General features: G+C 40.4%; 1 protein-coding gene across 1 annotated transcript in view; it reads right to left on the reverse strand.

Moving 5' to 3' along the window:
• The window catches only part of glceb (glucuronic acid epimerase b), a 47901-nt gene extending 39085 nt beyond the window's left edge, over positions 1 to 8816 (reverse strand). The window contains exon 1 of the mRNA XM_084541810.1: positions 8640 to 8816. The gene's annotated coding sequence lies outside the window, so the exon portion shown is untranslated. The remainder of the gene's footprint in view (positions 1 to 8639) is intronic.
• Positions 8817 to 18765: the final 9949 nt, after the last annotated feature.

Genomic DNA, 18765 nt, shown 5'->3' on the forward strand with positions numbered 1-18765 from the left:
TTCTCTGTTGTCATACTTTTTCAATCCAATCAGCTTTCAGGCCTGGCAGTGCTATCAGAGTTGAAGCTTGTGTCATGTTTTGGATCTCCCTCACATGTGGACTAATCTCATTGAGGTTTCGCAAGATTTGTCGAGCGAAGGCACTCACGAGACCGCAATGAGATTTCTAATAAGAGGATACAGGAAATGGCGTATATTTTAAAAAGATCTATCCAAGGATTTTAGGAAATCGATATCTGATCTTTCAAATCAAGATTGATTTGAACTGGAAAATTCAACCCAGCTATGATTTATCACAGTCCATATACCACAGAGGCGTGTTCAATTAGCAGTAGTCCAGAATTATAATGGTAGCTATTTTGTGAATATAACCCAGCTAGAGACAAAGAAATTTTACTTTAAATGCTTAATGAATGCAAAGCAGCGGAAAAAAAAACAATGAAAAGCAAATACACACACTCTACTGGCACAAATACCAACAATCATGGACAGCTTAGACAAACAAGGCCGTTTGTGTGGCTGGTGCCAAGTTAAGTTTTTTTAACCTCAATTCCATTACAGACTACGACTGTTTGAACAAGTGAATGACACAGGAAATGATTAGTGTGTAGAAAATGAAGTGTGAAGCATTCAGCCTGTCAATGAATAGCAACTTGTGAGCCGGACTTCTGAGAAGAACAGCCGTACATTACTGGCTGTGGTAAGCCATGAATATAAAGGAGCTGGACAGTGCGTTCTCATGACAGATAGGACAGAAGGTGAAGGCACAAGTAGTCCACACATGATCACAAGCCAACCAACCACAGCATCTCGCACCCCGAAGAGTGTTACAACTCCCCGCAAAGCCTGTATGGACCTACCAGCTCTTAATTCTGGCTACTTCTACAATACATGATTAGGGTTAGGCACATTTTTCTCAAACAAAAGACTGGTGGATATTGAGGCAGGACCATATCAGTTGTCCGCGTGCCTGAGGGCAAAGGGGGACGCTTTCTTTTGTTGTGCAGGGTGGTTGGTGTCTGGCTTTGAGGAGGGGTGCAGAGGGAAATGTCTGGGGGAGGGTTATGGCTCTAAAGTATGCAAACATAAGCTGTCTGTGTGTTGCCTTTGAAGCAGGCAGAGGTTGGCTCTACTAAGGGGGTCACAGGGCAAGAGCAACAGCAGTGTCCCGCAGAGACTGGACTCGTGGAAACTCCTCAACCCACAGCTTAAAACAACAAAGCATGCAGGGTACAAACTCCAAAACACGGAGACTCAGTTCTAACAAAAACTGCCAATATGAAGTTGAAGCTGAGTTGATTTGAGTGTTCAAAAAGTAACGGTAGGACTAACTAACTATCTGAACTGAAGACCTGTGATTGGTCCGCTCGGTTGTAGCATGTTTCCGCTTTAGTATTCCCGGCTGCTTCTTCATCTCCCCAATTTTCGAACTGACTGCTTTGGATCAATAAAGATGGAACACATCGAGGTTAGAGCGTCTAGTCCTGCAGGACCTTAAATGAGCCTTATGACAAATTGACGCTACTCTTACACCAACATCGCGTTGTGTTTGGATCGAATAGTTGAATTTGAACACTCTGTAAGGACAACAGCCAATGACCAGCTGGCACGTACGTTCTTCTTCACCTACAGAACAATATTAGTCATTCAAAAGGGGGAAACAGGAAGAGCTGCTATTAGCTGGGAGGCTAAGCAGTTACAACCCATGTCACTTGCATTTCTTTTCTCGTGCACTGGTTTGCTAAGACGATCAGCCAATTGGGGAGCTCTTTCTGACTGACTGAACTTTGTCCATTGGCCTATTATCAAACACCACCGGGCAGCCTGGCTTTTCAAGCACTGAAGATAAAAATCCAAGCATTGAGCAAACCTGCAAGCCGCTACAGCAGCCATTCATGTCATTTAGGCACGCTGAAGGACGACAAACCCTTAAATAGCTCTTTTCTGATAGAGAACTTAAACAAATAAAAGGCCACATTCTTCTTTTCCTTTCCATTTCAGTTGCCTTTGTGCTCTAAACCATTGTTAAAGGAAGAGACGGCTCACAAGAATCAGGCCCAAATCAGCAGCGCTTTTAGTGTAAAGTGGCACAGAGAAGCTGAGACTTTACTTATGATTTTGTAAGTAATGTGGATATACAAAATGGTGACAGTGGTTATACTAAACAGAGTAGAACACCCTGCATGGAACACATACATTGTAATCTAATTTCACTAATATTCATATGCAGTTTTTGTTTTGCTTTGTCTTTTTAAATTGATTGAGCTCATTTTTACACGCACCATTTATAAACTGAAAAGATACCGCCCGGGTTATAAGCTCCCCCCAGTCATTGAAGATGACTTTTAGCTCTAAATGTCAGTTTTAGCCATCTGGACAGCTATTCAAAACTTGAGAAACAGGAGACAGATCATCAAGAGGATCATCAGAATGGTCAGCCTCCTGCTGGAAGAAAAACTAGCCTGTTTTATCAATATCCAACATCCACTCAGCAGGCTATTCAAGAAGTAAATTGTGGCAATAAAAGGGCCTTGAGGGACCAATATCCACAAGACAGCAGGTCTGACTGCTTCCATGATAGGTGGCTGGTGTGTGGAACAGGAGAGTGGATAATTTAAGGAGGATTTTCTGGTCAACCTCAGCAAGAAAGGGAGGATAAACAGTATAGCTGCCATCTGCCAGCTTGATCACAGAGAAAGTACATGTGATCGCCTCGTCTCTGCCACAAAGGGTGGTTAATATGGATCAAGTCTTACGTATATAACATTTCTTGATGTACTGTATATCAGAACATGTTTAGTAATAAGACATTTTCTGGGGATTGAATTAGGAACATCTATTTTGAGCTGATCATATCAATTAAATGTGTGACAAAGCACAAGATATTTATCTATGGACATGTTTTACATCCAATTTCAGAGTAAAGCTGCCATCCTTGTTAATTTTCCCACAGTGATCCAATTCAGACGTATTAAACGTATAGCTTCTTTGATAGAAATATGCTGGTAAAATAGGTATTAGCTAAAAAAAATCTACTGTCCATGGTATGTTTTATTACTGCAACATTTAAGTAACCCTGTCAACAATTAATTACCATAATTACCAAACTGGAACAAAGAAAAAGACAAGTAATTTAATAGGTGTAGGGCAACATATATAAGCACACTCTTTTCTAAATGTAGCACACCAGGGATGTTTTTTTTTTTTGTTCTACAACAGAAGGCTGAGGCCAACACAGAGCCATAAATCAAAGATATTTAAATATCTTCATTTTTATAATTTGGCTGCATTATCTTTGTGGGGTTTGTGCAGTTGGTGGTAAACAGATGGGAAAGATTCAAAAGTGAGAAAAGACTCACAGACCTTTCCTTTAAAGCTTAATTAAGATGATAAAAAAACGCTTTACAAAGAGGTTCTGTTAAAACACAGACGTAAAAAATGCTGCAATTCCCTTCTGTGTTTAGATAATATATAAAATAATATGTTTATAATTAGTTGCTAATTATAGAATTGTTTTAAGGATTGCAGCTCAAGTACAAATACACAAAACCTTAAAATAAAGAGGAGGAGAAAAGTACCTATATCAGCTGGCATCTAATCACACAGACTGTTCCTAGAGTCAAGCCAAAAAATATAAGACTTACCACATTGCAGGGGAGGACTCATGCAGAAGCTGAACAGATAATCTGAAATCAATTCCTGCTCAGGCAGCACGGGTTTTAAACTGAGTACCACACAGTGACACACCGCACCCACCGATTCACGCAGAGGCAGGCGTGTTTAGGCTTGGCAAAATCCTTTGACATAACCGTATAATAACAGGGAGTGGTATTTATTAATTCGCTCAAAGATAATGGACTGGGCATGCTACAAGTTGCTTTTCTGGATTCTACTTTACGCAGTGCTACTAGTGCCACAGAAAAGGGGCAGAAATGAGTAGTGTCGTTCCACTATAAAACACTGGTACCATTTGACAGCCTTTGCCGCTGTGTTGCTCAGTGTTTTAATCCCCCGCATTTGAAACAAGAAGAGGGAACTTCAGCTGCAAGGACACTCGACTGTTTCATGCGGTGTGGTGAAATGTGCTGATTAAGGGCACTCATCAGAGAAGAGACTGAAATGGCTTTGGAAGGACATACATCCACAATAAATCAGAGCGCAACCACATAAAATTGCAGCGTGCCAAATTTAGCAGACAGCACTAGACAGGGCACAATGTTTAATATTTACTGGAGATGACGAAGTTAAGCGCGGAGAAGGTGCCGCAAAAACAACACGTTAAAAAAAAGCAGGTCAAGTGCTGGTTCTGTGTCCACACTGGACACATTCAGACACAACACTGAGCCTGTAGGTCACCAAAATAACACTGTACTTTCAAAATGTGAGGCAGGAAAAAAACCCAGAATTAAAACATAAAATTATACTCAAGCTGGCCATGACATTGCCAGTGTAGACAGCTGGAGTGATTAAAATAGTGAGATGGACGTGTGACAAACACAGCTGAAAAGCTTTTTGTCTAGACATGGCTTAAGAATAGCACTGTGGCGTATTTATTATCTGAGATTTATTACGCAGATTTGCTGAAAATTGTGTGCCACTGAAAGACTCCAAGAACAGAGAACAAAATACCAACATGCTCCGAGATCGGTGGAAAACATTTGTTGGACTATGTATATCATATTCTCAGTCATTAATACTGAAAGAAAGCCATCATAAAGGCGTTGTGGATTGATGTTAAAGCATGTCTAATTTAATGCATTAAAATGGCATGAAACAGAGCTAGCAGTGTGAAAGTGGATAAAAACATTATGCTGCATGGGGTTTTCTGCTGGGGGAGTAACTTTTTGAAATAGTACCTTTTGCAGCACAGCAGGAAATAGCCATAATACATCCAAGAGGGGCGGGTAGAGTTGTTGATCAATACCGGTGACTAAAGGATTATTTTCCTAGGTGCTGAGATTTATGGATTTCAGGGGTCTTTGTATGGTTTCAAATTGGATGCTGGTATTTCAAGTTTCACGCCGACTCGTCTCTTCCTATGAAGTATTGTATCTCTTCCTGCGTGTTCATATCGAAATGGTATTCTGTCTATAGGCATTTCTTTCAACTCTCCGTTCTAATTTGGCACACCGCCACTTTCTGCTGCTGTTCCCACAATCTGCCGCCGCTCAAAAATAGTACAAATCCGTGGAATAAAGTTTTGTTTCTCAATCGTTGGCACGTTTCTCGACACCCTCGCGAGCTGTGAATCCACAAACAATATATATATATATATATATATATATATTTTTTTTTTATTGTTGACTAATTCATATTTATTTGTTCGCTTGTTCACCACCACTCAGCTGCCACAAAATCGAATCAACTTTAATGAAGCTTTAGTAAGTGAGTCATTTATAGCTTTAATTCAGCAGGCTCTGTTGAAACATCTGATAGACTGATAGAAATTTGTAAAGAAGAGGGCAAATCCCTGCAAAACATGTGCACAGGAGCGTATTTTAGCGTGTGAATAAACAAAGATTTTGTCTAAGTAGAAGACAAACAAAGCGAAGGTAAGTGTATTTATGCAAAACATCATTATTGCACACACTGTAACTTGGCTCTCATGTCAAATCTGAATAAGACAACTTAATCCAAAAAGAAACTGCTCATTAAGATTGTGTACACAGTTCTGATTAAGATGATTCATCAGTGAATTTATTTAATCACCGTGTTTGTGTCTAGATCGGTGTGTGGCCGCTTGCAGAAAACATCTTGATAGAAATGCTAAATACAAAGGGGCAACAATGCATATAAATATTATTTCATAATTGTGCAATGAAAACTGTCACTCTTCACGTCTGCCTCAAAAATGTGAGCCTCTTCCACCTCACTTTCCACAAAGGACAGAAGCTGCTTTGTGTCTGCTTCACTCTGCTGCCTTTCTGGTTCATGTAGAAATTCAGAGCACCAAATAAAACCAGACAGTGCCCAACAGCAAGTTTCAGAAACGGTGCCCAGGCAGGTTGCCAGGGATCAATGTCGGTTGCCAAAGTTGACAGAATGGCTGCCATCATGTCATAGATTACAACTGGAGCGATAAAGTTTCTGTATAATTGCTCCCAATATTTCTTTTTAAACTTTAACCAACTAAAACTGCACATTTACACAAGTTTCCACCACATCTCAGAGTCTGTCAATACTTCAAAGGTCGGGAATGGTCTTTTGCACGGAAATCCATAAACCAAGCTAAGCAGGTGAATTCAGGATGAGTAAATTCCCCCTTCTAAGATCTTTTTGATTATCAATGTGGTAGACAAAGAAAGGCTGAAGAGTTTTTTCAGCCCAGAATTGAATAAAGACTTTTGAAAGTTTTTACAAATTCTTAAATATAGCATTTACTATCTACAAAGTATTTATGACACGGTAAATCAGGCTGACACCACTATAACAATTTGTAGAAGAAGTAGAAATACAAAGTAGGAGAATCAAAGATTTCCCTACATATAGGAAAGTGACAATCAACCACATTACCCAGAATAAATTAAACAAGACGTGGTCCATATTTGGCAGCTGATATCGTGCCAGATGATTAGATACTGAAATAAACCAAGTGACAAAGCAATAATCCAGCCTCATATGTAATAAGCCTGAGGTACAAATATGACATTTTCCAAAGTCAGGGCAACTTAATTGATCCTAATCTAATTATTATTGCTCATATACACAATATGAGTAAGAGAAGAAGTAAAATTTTTGGGGTGGCTCCAGCGTAAAAAGGATGCATTCAAATAATTACGTCACATACCATATTAACGCAACTCCACTGAAAAAATAAAAATCACGTTACACAACTGCTCTCTCATTTACTGTGTTTCCAAGAAAAAAAAAAGAATTCAGCTTACCTTCATCACAAGAAACACTTACGGGAATAAACAAAGGCAATGTGGACCTTGTTAATGTGTTCAAGTCCTCTAATTTAAATAAGGTTGAAGGCCATAGCCTGATTTACATTTAGATAAGTAGACATTTAGAGAAAACCCTCACACAAGAGAATTGATCAGTTAAGTATGATTGCCTACAAGATCAATAAGACGAGATCCATAAATCAGATATACTGTACCGGTCAATATTAGCTCATTCCAGATAAGACCAAAGCTGTAAACCTGGGGGGCTCATTCGGCAAAAACATTACTACACTAGTGAAAACAAATGCGTTCTAATAAAACCTAATAAAAGTCCTGCATTAAGTCGAAAAGGAAGGTAGTAATTCAACTGTATGATATGCAGGATGTAGTTTGTGGTGCCGTTAAAATACACTGAATTAAACACTAAAGTATTGCTGTTAGTTAACGTAACCCACTGACAACAATGCGGTCTTCAAGATAGAAACATGTGTCGGTAAAGCTCAATATAATTCAACTGCACTACAAATCACAGCCTCGAAAATGAAAACACTGTTGAACCAACAGCTCTGAGTTATTTTAAACAAATGCTGAATACCAAAAAGATCAGATTTACTGCAGGACTATTACATTAGTGTACCTAATGAACTAGCAAGTGAGTGTTTAAGATGATGTTTCTATAGACATTAAGCATTTTAAAGTATCCCTTAAATTTGTTTATTAAATAACTGTTGTTGGGGATCAGTTGCCGTTTTACAGCTACAAACCCAATGTATTACTTAAACTGATATTAATGTTTTATTGCCCATAAGCACACAAACTGTTATCAGCATTAATATAGTTCTGTAATGTCTTCTTTGGTGGACAAAATGGAAAAAATATGAGCACCATCAAAGTAGTCTACACCAACTAAAAAAAGATCCACAGCAATGCACAACTGTTAACAACTGTGCAGCTACCAGAACAGACATGGACTGGTCTGTGAAGACAGCCTGTGTCCACTAACAAGACTAATAAGTTAGTGTCACCGCATCTCTCATTGCACTGTATTCCCAAACGCACAATTGCACTCAAGTGGTCCTTTACCTTCAGTCTGTAATAACAGGGCAGCTGCAGAAACGTTTGAGGGTGCGGTGCAAATTAAAACCAGACGCTATTCTTTAGACACCGAGGAGCACCAGCTATAAAAGTAACGGGTCATAACGCACTGGGAACCAGCTGCAAACATGCCTGGACGTTAGCTAGCCGGTAGCATAAGTTAAGTTTGTCAGTTTCATTCACAAAAAAAAAGAAAAAAAAAAGCCTGTCATGGCTTCCTCGCGTAGCCACCTCACCACTGCCTCTATAACAGGACAGTGGTGTAAAACTGATATTACTGTGTTGAGCTGGCAGGAGACGCAGCCAGCTAGCTAGTGAGGCAGCCAAGCTACTTTATACTAAGCAGATGTATCGTTAGCATACAAGCTAACGGGGATATGCATTCCATAGACAGGGGTCGACAGTGGAGCTTTGAAGTTCCTGCGTTTCCCCCTCCGGTTCCCCTAACTGGAGCCGAGGAGCTGGACGTTTAGTCTTAACGGTAAAGTGTTTTAACGAGTGTAACTTAAGGCGTGCCACGAGCAGAAGCGCAGCCAGGTGGGATTTAAATGTTGCTCCACTGATGTGAAACTCAACTGTGGAAATATCCGCTAGCTCTGGAGTGTCTGGACACAGGGAGCCAACAGACAACAGGACGTGGAGAAATAGCAGCCTTACCTGGCGGGGTGAAAGGTCTCGAGCAAAGTCGGAGTTTGTTCAGAGATGACAGCAGTTGTTGTTTTCGGTTAGTCGGTGAGTTTAAAGGACTCCCGTTTTACCTCGGTCCGAATCACGGTCACCCAAAAGCATTGGCTGAGTGTGTTCCCTCTCAGCCACAACAGCGACTGAATACACTTCAGCGTCTGCTTCTCACTAGGAAGACTCTTCAGTATCGCGAGAAAGAACGAGAGCTCGAGGGAATCTACGAACCAATCAAATTAGCCGGCTGGAGCCGAGCGTTTATTTATTTATTTATTTATTTTTGGTGCTGTCTGTAAAATAAAATAAAATAAAATAAAATAAAATAATTAAAAAAAATAAATAAATAATTAATATTAAATATCAAGCGTTAAATCCCGTTAATCAAATAAAATAAAATAAAAATCTATATGTAAGTAGAGAAAATAATCCAAAACACTATGAAAACACCAAGGTCTGTAGTTTATAATTACTCCAACCTTGTGTTTGCATTCGGGCGGCACTGATGCCTCACAGCAAGAAGGTCTGGCCTTTCTGTGTGGAGTTTGCATGTTCTCCCTGTGTCTGCGTGGGTTCTCTCCGGGTACTCCGGCTTCCTCCCACCATCCAAAGACATGCAAAGACATCCTTAATTGGTGATTCTAAATTGGCCGTAGGTGTGCATGTGAGTGTGAATGGTTGTCTGTCTCTGTGTTAGCCCTGTCCAGGGTGTACCCCTGCCTCTTGCCCGATGACAGCTGGGATAGGCTCCGGCAGACCCCCGCGACCCTTAACAGGACTAAGCGGGTATAGAAGATGAATGAATGAATGAATGATAATCACAAACAAACGCACAAAAAGAAAAGTGTACAGTACATTTTTAATATTTATTTTTAAAAAATTAAGAGCATAAAAGACAAAAAACATCTTATCAAAACGTATGATTCCATTCAGTGGACAGTTTCAGGAATTCTCATTAGTATGTGTAGTTGAATGTAGTCTGTTGAGCAATGCGTTTAAACAATAATGGATATGCAAGTGAGAAAATATTTAATATATATGAGATCATATGAGAATTGAGTTGTGAGTTAATTGGTGTAAAAATGTACGGATAAAGCCAGTTGTGTGTGTTTACTTGTACCAAGTTCAGTGAGTAACCTTAACCAAGCAGGGTATGTTACATATTTATAAATATGGTAATCCTGTCCCTTACTGTGGTGCATTATTCTCTCTGTTCAGGCCGACAAATCTATCTTATTGTATCTCTCCAACTTAAAAGGCTCACCATGTAAAGTTTGATTCCTACGTGGGAAGGAAATGTCTTGTGAAGGCATTTGATCAGTGCAGCAGCCATCACTTCACACTCACTATTGTTGTAAAAGTTAGACTGATCTCGGCATCCCCAGATGATGCATGATTTGATTCTGTCTTCCAGTGTATTTCATGCCATTCCCTCATTATCCTTAACTTGGTGAGTTTCTGTGTCTAGTTTGCATCTCCTCCACATCTCCGTGTTTTATTTTGTCTTTGCGCAGACTATTATTCTAGCCCCTGCATGTCTTTGTTCAGCTCTGCTGTCCTCGCTTTAGCTGAATATCTTTGTTTATCTTCTTGGCAGTGTGTGTGAGAACAGTGGAAAGTGGAATTGATCATACTTTGCTTATAACATTGATTGTACTTCCTACTGAGAACTTATTCTTGTCTATACTTTTAATTGTCCTTTGCTCCAACACATACCTCTCCTCCCAGCAAAATGAACACAAGAACTAAATGTATCTGTCCAACTTACAAGACAGACTTGACTGTAGTTTTTTTTTATTATTATTTTTTTGGGGCTGGAATGAGGAAACACTCTTGAAAAGTTCAAAGTACAATCTCAAGCTTTCATTTGAGCTTTAATGTCTTTTGCACGAGGCTGTTTCTGTAAAGACTTAAAGAACTGAGGAATCTCTCTCTCTCTCTCTCTCTCTCTCTCTCTCTCTCTCTCTCTCTCTCTCTCTCTTCAATATATGCTGATGCAGAGTCTTATGAAATACACCATAAGAAAGAATAAAGAATGGAGATGATATCATCACAGGCAAAAAGAACCCGCAGTACAGAACATGATGCAAGACTGCAACATCTCTCCGACAAAAAAAAAAGAACCCTACTCCAACACTTAACTCTGTGAGCGTAGTATATCCCTATAGTTAACAGGCAGTAATGCTGTCACAGTAGCAATAGATGTCCTAGGTGAGTATGCTCATTAACACCTGCAGGCATGGATTCCCCACAGTCTACTGGTGTTCAGTAGTTTGCCAAAGCTGTGTGGACTGTGGAGAATTCAAGATTCTGTCAGGTCATGTTTTAGTCATATAAATAATATTTGCAGATGTTGTTCCACGAGCTTTCTCGGTTTACTTCACAGTTGCTCTTTTCCTGCCAACCTCTGCACAGTTTCAGGTGCTAAGTTTTCTACGTGACCTGTTGGCGAAAGCATTAACAAGTGCCCAGTTAATTAACTGAGGGTTAGGCAGAGTCAGGAACTTCCAAGAAGGTGAGGTCACTCATCACGGAGCGTGCATCCCTCTTTATAGACACAAAAAACGTCCACTACTATAGTGTCCGCAGACATCTGATGACATTGCCACCAGCCTCAGCCGTAAGTTAATTTAAGGGCTAATTAGCAAGCGTCAGCACAATAACCCTGCAAACCATGACATGTTTGCATGCTTGCATTAAGCTCAAAGCTGTACTGGCCCTGTAACAGCCCTACAGCTAGTTCTTTTTTTCTTTAAAAAAAAAAGCCAAATAAGATGATTATCAATGGGGGATTAGCTCAAATGGTAGAGCGCTCGCTTAGCATGCGAGAGGTAGTGGGATCGATGCCTGCATCCTCCAAAGCTTCTTTCATTTACTTCATGAGAGAGAGAGACTTGATCAGCACTGGAATGTAATGAACCCAGATTACCACAGATTTCCACTGCAACATTTACAAAAAGACAGTTCCTACTTCCTATCCCCGCGACCCTTAACAGGAATAAGCGGGTGCAGAGGATGAAGATGATTATCAAAAATTTGTCAAGGAGGTGGAGATGTTATGATGCATTTATGCAGAAATATTCTTTACTCTAACATTTCCCTGGCCTTTTTGTATGAGTTGTTCTTCTATGAATACTCTAATTTCCCCTCATTACAAAACAAATAAATCTCTGGTGATATTAATTCCTAAAGCATTGTGTGAAACTGACTGACTGTGAGGGCTTTAGTGATTATATACAGCTTGCCTGGAGACTTTATATTAGTTAGGGCTTCTTTTTTTTACACACTTATTGGAATTTCCTGACGGAGACAAGGAACAAAAGCAGCTTGGATGTTTCTTTATGTGGGATAATATTCTCAAATTAATGAAAAAAGGCTTCAAGAAGATATTTGCTCGAGGCAAAATATATGAGCTGCAGAGGGTAATCAGATCTAGGGTGTGTGATGTGTGACGTACTGTGATTTAGTAACAACAGTATGTCAAGACAGCCATATGTCTATATACTGAGCTAAATCAACAAACATATGTAACGTTATAGCGTCTATAATTTACTGCTGCTCACAGCCTATTTCTTAAATCAGCCTGCAAGTATCATGCAAAGCTAGTCCTTCCCATTATGCAGACTATGTTCTGCATTTCCGCTCTTGTAAGGAAGATGTAAAGGCAGCAAAAGGAGAGACGCAAGAATTTGAATCTGGGATTAAATAGAGGCAACTCGACGGAGATCATTTTCTCTTTTCATTTCTTCTGCTGTGGACTGCAAAACTAGAAAGGGGGATATGTGACTCAAAAATGACTCCTCAGTCGACAGAGAATAATTCAGAGCTGAAGCATATTTCTGGTTGACAAGCACTTGCAGTCTTCTCTATCAATATCCCACTGGCTGAGGAAAAACAGAAATTTTATGGAAATAAGCTGAAAAAATCTTTGAAAGGCTGATTAAACACATTTCGACTGAAGTGATTTCTGGTTGTGTTTTTAGCAGCTCAAACTAACATCAAATTTCGAATTCACTTAATCTGTTAAATAAAAACTTCAAACACCAAGTGGAAAACAGAACTTTTTTTTTTAAAGAAGCTGTCAAAATATAATAAAATATTGGAGGCAAAACTCAATATGATATGTGTGTGAGACGCATCTGTTCACCCAGCAGCCAGGAGGGTAGCTGGGAGGATCTTTGGGGCCAAAGTCAGCCTCTCTGGGTCTTTGTAACAGGTTCCAACTCCAAGCTGACTGACTGAGTGAGATAAGGCTCTGAAAATCCCTTCAATCCATTTGATCCACAGCTATTTGTATTCTAGGTCTGTTTCTCATTTTTGGGAAAGGAGGGTAGGCGTGCCACTTTAATGTGTCACTCGTCGCATCTGATATGTACATCCTTGGGTACAAGAAAGAGAAATAAAGTGACAGACAGCGCTGCGGGGACAGAGATAGAGGGAAAATGAAATAAACTTCTTTAAATCACTTCTTTTACAAAGCAATACGGCGTCATGATTTATGTCATTTTTACTTAACGTTTTGCCCACATCTTATTTTGCACCTTACAAAGCTGTGCTGAGTGAAACACAATTTGCACTAATGAAGAGTGGTTTTGCAGAAACCCACAGAGGCCCTTCGGATTGATAACAGTTTGTTAGTTAGATTGCTAATTTACATTTTTAGTCCTTGAGAACAGCAACGCTGTGTTGCTAATGGAAGAAGAAGGAGAGCAAAGGGAAATAATCAAATGCTAATTTTCACACAAGGCACGCTGGGACTTAACTGATACAGACCAAGATGCAGTTAGCTTAAGAAATTAATATGCCTGCAAGCTGTTCTGTTTTATATTTATAAGTGAAACTGATTTATCAACAGCACGTAACAAAGTGAGTGAGGGAGTTAGTTACCGCTGGAAAAGTGAGTGTTTCAGAGCGCAGATGATCAAGTTAGACTGAGAGTCACGTTGCCTTTTAATGAGGTCGTCATCATTGTGACTATATGAAGAAGAATAGACCATAACATGAATAATGTGCTATTCACATAAGAGAAAATTTTCTGGAAGGTCAGAGTTCAAAATCTGTGACGTGTTTACCAACACGTTCAGAGGTGGTGGATATGGATGGTGAGTTAAATTGCTGTAGATTGTAATTGAGCAATTTAGTCATTTTCATGATTTAATAACATGTCTGAGGAAAATGCTGACATTCCCAACGGCCTCATCCTTTCATTATGCCTTTCACATTTCCTACATTAAGTTACCCGGTCATTAGCTCGTGCCTCCACCCACCAGATCTGCACCCAATTCCTGTTCAGCTCCCGTCTGCTGTTCAATTCAGTTCAATTTTATTAAATTTTATTAATATAGCGTCAGTAACAACTCAAACTGTGTCGAGATGCTTTACAGAACCCACCGTCTGAAGCCTCCAGAGCAAATACTAAGACGGCAGCAGGAAAAACCTTCCTTTCAACGGGAAGAAACCTTGAGCAGAACCCAGCTAATAATGGAGGAACCATCTGCTTGAGGGCGGCTGAGTAGAGACAGAAAAAAAGAGGGAGGAGAAGAGAGCAGCAGAAGGAATGAGATGAATTTATATGTACAACAATCAGCCACAACATTAAAACCGCTGACAGGAGAAATGAATAACATTAACCATCTTGTGACAATTCAGTGTTCTGCTGGGAAACGTTTGGACCTGGCATTCATGTGGATGTTACTGAGACATGCATAACCCACCTAGACCAGACCAGGAACCCCCACCCCATAGCAATGACACTCCTTGATGGCATCAGCCATCCCCAGCAGGATGCAGCCTGACACAGACACACACACAAATACGCTTTAGGAACAACTAAAAAAAAAACATGAAGAACAGCACAAGGTGTTGACCTGGCCTCTAAATTCACTAGATCCCAAACTGATCAAGTATCTGTGGGATTCACTGGAACAAATCTGATCCACAGAGGGCCCCCTTCCCCTCAACCCAAGGAAGGTGGTCATAATGTTATGCATGATCGACGTACATCTGGATGAAGCATTCATGCACCACGCAGCACGGTACAAACGAGACTTCATGACATAAATGATGCATGTCTGTTTGGTCCATGATCGCCATCTCAGCGTTTTTTAATATGCTACTCCTGCTTGGTTCAGGCTGCATTTTGGTCCGGGTCCCAGCTGTCTTGAAACGAATCGCGTCACATAATCAAGATTATGTGCTAAGCATTATGCACATTGTCATTGAAAAATAAACATAATCATCTCCGGGGCGTCTCAGTTAAAGAGCTTTGATGTGTTTTACAGACATATCCTCAAGTCTGATCACACCACATGTATGTCACATGAATATATGCAGTTGATGTTGTCTCCGATCTGTGAATCAACACTTGGGATTTAACACACAACACGTCGGGATGTGACGATTAAACAGAGCTCCAGTTCAGCAACTGTCAGATCAGCCACTTTACTTCATGTCATTACCGTTCTTCTGCATAAAACAACAGCACTTTAGTCCTTTCAGCACACAGCTCCCCTCAAATTCACTGAGTCACCGTCTCAGGGATTAAGATTCCTCGCAGACATGAGACGGATGAGTCTGTCCGACTGACATTTGATTGATCTCAGCGTCCGGAATGCACTATGAGCAGAGCTTCTTTTGTGTTTCACTTTATCTGCTGTCTCCGGATCATAAAAGATTCATGCACCATGGCTTCCAGTGTTATTTAATTTACTTTAAGTAGAGCACTGCAGAGACACACAAAGGGAGAGACGATTTTATAAATATTTTTAAGGCGTCCTCCACCTGCTTAAAGTTCTGTTTAGCCAGCGAACATGCAAAAGTAAGATGGCTGATGAGTGAGGAAAACAAGCTTTTTAAGGCAAACTATCCAAGGAGAAATTTAATCTTTTTATCCACATATGCAAATCCACTCCCACTCACTTTTCTCTCAATTTAAATTACTGCAGCTAACTATACTGCAGATTTAGAAACTGAGAGAAAAGAGTTGTCAGACTGAGAATAATCTAAATTAACAGGTAATAATTAACACCATGAGTTGAAACTTTCATACCCTAATACTTCTGAGGAAATGACCACAAAGCTGCTCATTTTTTAAAGACGTTTCAGAAGTGCTGAAGCTGGCAGCTCCCCCTGACAGCCAAATGATAGCTCAGCTTTTTCAGCTGCGATCCATCACCGAGCTAAAGCGTGCTTTGACAAATCTGAGCCTGTGCACTTTTCAGAGGGTGCATACATCTTATAGTCCTCATTTTCACTGATCTAGGACAGCGAAGACAACTTTATTTGAAATGTAGAGCGCTGTATTAAAATATGTAATAATTCCCATGGCGACGGTGAAAGTGAATGGCCGCTCTTGGACATAAACACAGCTACAGCTCCACCAAAAACCTCAGGGAGATACTTGAATAATGCAGGAAGGGGATCATTTCAGCCCATGAGTCATTCTCACCAGGCTCCATCCTCCTCGACAGACCAACAGCGGAGACTGTAGGAAACGTGACAGACACACTTAAAACTTCTTGAATCAGTCGTACACGTGCACAGTGGTTTTTGCTGTAATAGTGGAAGAGTAGACAGTCTTTAAGGAGCTTTTCTAGTTTATGTTAAGAGTCAGTCTAATTGACATTCAAGGATCCTTTAGTTTAATCCTCATTTGGAATATATGCAAAGGGGGTCATGTTATATGAAAGCCCCCCTCTTGGGGTATGCATGACCCTGAAAAGTGGACAGTTTGGCAAGGTCAGCGCATACACGACTTCCCATGTTACTTACCATATTCTCACCAGTTTCTTTTGACCAGTGGTCACAGGTCAACTATGAACAGCACCCGATCGTGGTATTCATACAAAATTTTCAGAGAGATCCAAGCTCAGGAGATGTATCGTATTTGTTGACAGTTTTAGAAATGGTGGAGGTTAATGGTAAGTTAATATACTGAAATCTAGTCAGGCGGCACAGTGGAGTGGTGGTTAGCACTGATGCCTCACAGCAAGAAGGTTCTGGGTTCGAATCCATGGGCCGAGTTTGCATGTTCTCCCTGTGTCTGCATGGGTTCTCTCCGGGTACTCCTGCTTCCTCCCACATCCAAAGACATGCTCATTAGGTTAACTGGTGAATCTTAATTGGCCATAGGTGTGAGTGTGAACGGTTGTCTGTCTCTCTGTGTTAGCCCTGCGATAGACTGGGGACCTGTCCAGGATGTACCCCGCCTCTTGCCCGATGACAGCTGGGATAGGCTCCGGCAGATCCCGCGACCCTTCACAGGAACAAGCGGTTACAGAAAATAAATGAATGAATGAATAAATTGGCCGTAGTTGTGCATATGAGTGTGAATGGTTGTCTGTCTCTCTGCGATAGACTGGCGACCTGTCCAGGATGTACCGATGACAGCTGGGATAGGCTCCAGCCCCCCCTTACAGAAGATGAATGAATGAATGTCTGATTAAAATTGCTGATATTACCAGTGGCCTCATCGTATTATAATGCTTTTGCATTTGCTACACAAAGTTACCTGGCCGTCGTTAGCTTGGATTCTAGATGCCAGCTATCGCCTAGCAACGGTCTTCGGACGACTTGAGGGCTGATGACACCACTTCAACACCGTGCGTTTATTATACATAACTCCCCGTGTTGTTCCACTTGAAGGCAGAAACACACGAAGCAGCTGATGGTATAATGAAAACAGGGCGGAAAAAAAACACAATGGCAGGAAGTAAAAGACAAGGAGGCGACAAAACATTACATATAACCTAAAGACAAAACAAAACCACAACACAAACTGATTACATGGTTGCCATTCGAGCAGATGATCTCCCATCAAGGGAGGCAGTTAGTGAGAAGTGCGTCGCTGGTTTTTGTTTCTTTTACTAAATAATAAGTTCCTTTTATTCCGTCCAGTTTTCCAGCGGTGAGACAACTGTCAAGCCTGACACATTTCTCCACCTACTCTCCGTCTTTACCTCCTACTGGCGAGAAGTCAAGAGACAGCAAGAGTGAGATGGTACAGCTGCACTGTGACAGCAAATCAGTGCTGCCATTGTTGCAGCTATACAGACACCGAGGGAGTATCGGTGAGGAATTTAAATAACAGTGCTTCAGAGCAGTCAATTCTTTCCACGTGCAAGAGGCTGAGAGGTCAAATACAATTCATACAATCTATTCTGGCTCGAAATTCTTGGAATTTCTTCTCACACTTATCACAGACTTATTCTAAGGACCATGAAACAGACTAAAAGGAAGCAACACGTCAACACACAAGTCTCTGAAATCACAAAATATAACTTTAGTACTTTTTTTTCCGTCGTGAACACTAAAATTAGACGAGCAGGCAATTTTTCTACAGGAGGAGAAAAAGCAGAGTGGCTTTATGAAGCTGGGACCACTTCCTATGGCATAATGGAAATTATGCAAATGAGGGCCAGACTTTAAGACTTTAAAAACATTAACACGGGGAGAAGTCATGCAAATTACAAAAGCTCTTCATACCAGAAAAAATTATAACTGAATTAATCTCCCCGGATCCTCTCTTTTACTGCAGTGATTTTCAGGAGAGGTTCCACTGAAGCTCATCATTTTTTTTTTTTTTTTTTTTGTTCTCCGAGGACTCTGAGACGATGCATCTGTCTGAGAGGAAAAATGTCAGTCATGTAGCAAAGGCCACTGCTGTGAAAGAAGTTTGACCAAATATAAAGAATAAAAAATCCCCCAAAAAATAAGCTGGAGCTACGACTACAGCCAGAGTTTATTTATAAAATATATTTCTTTGCATACTTCTGAAACTAATCTGTGGTTTACAAGGATTTGCTTTATTTATTTGATGTTTATTAATGGTAAATAACGTGTGATGAAGTGGACATTAAATTGAAGTCATTCGAGATTACAAATCACTTTAAGTCAAGGGGATTTGTGGGGATTTGCCAAAATAAACAACACATCTAAGCGTGACTGGGTTATCAGTTTATAATTGTTTCTTTTGAGGCGTTTACTGCCTTTTTTAAGTAACGTTTTAAAGTAACAAACTGTGAAGAGCCACTGAGAGGACCTCTACTAACAGAGCTACTGCTTTACTCAGTGACAATGCTGATCCAGGAAAATCACTTCACTTTGA

This window comes from Chelon labrosus, assembly GCF_963514085.1.
Source record: "Chelon labrosus genome assembly, chromosome: 3".
Taxonomy (NCBI): domain Eukaryota; kingdom Metazoa; phylum Chordata; class Actinopteri; order Mugiliformes; family Mugilidae; genus Chelon; species Chelon labrosus.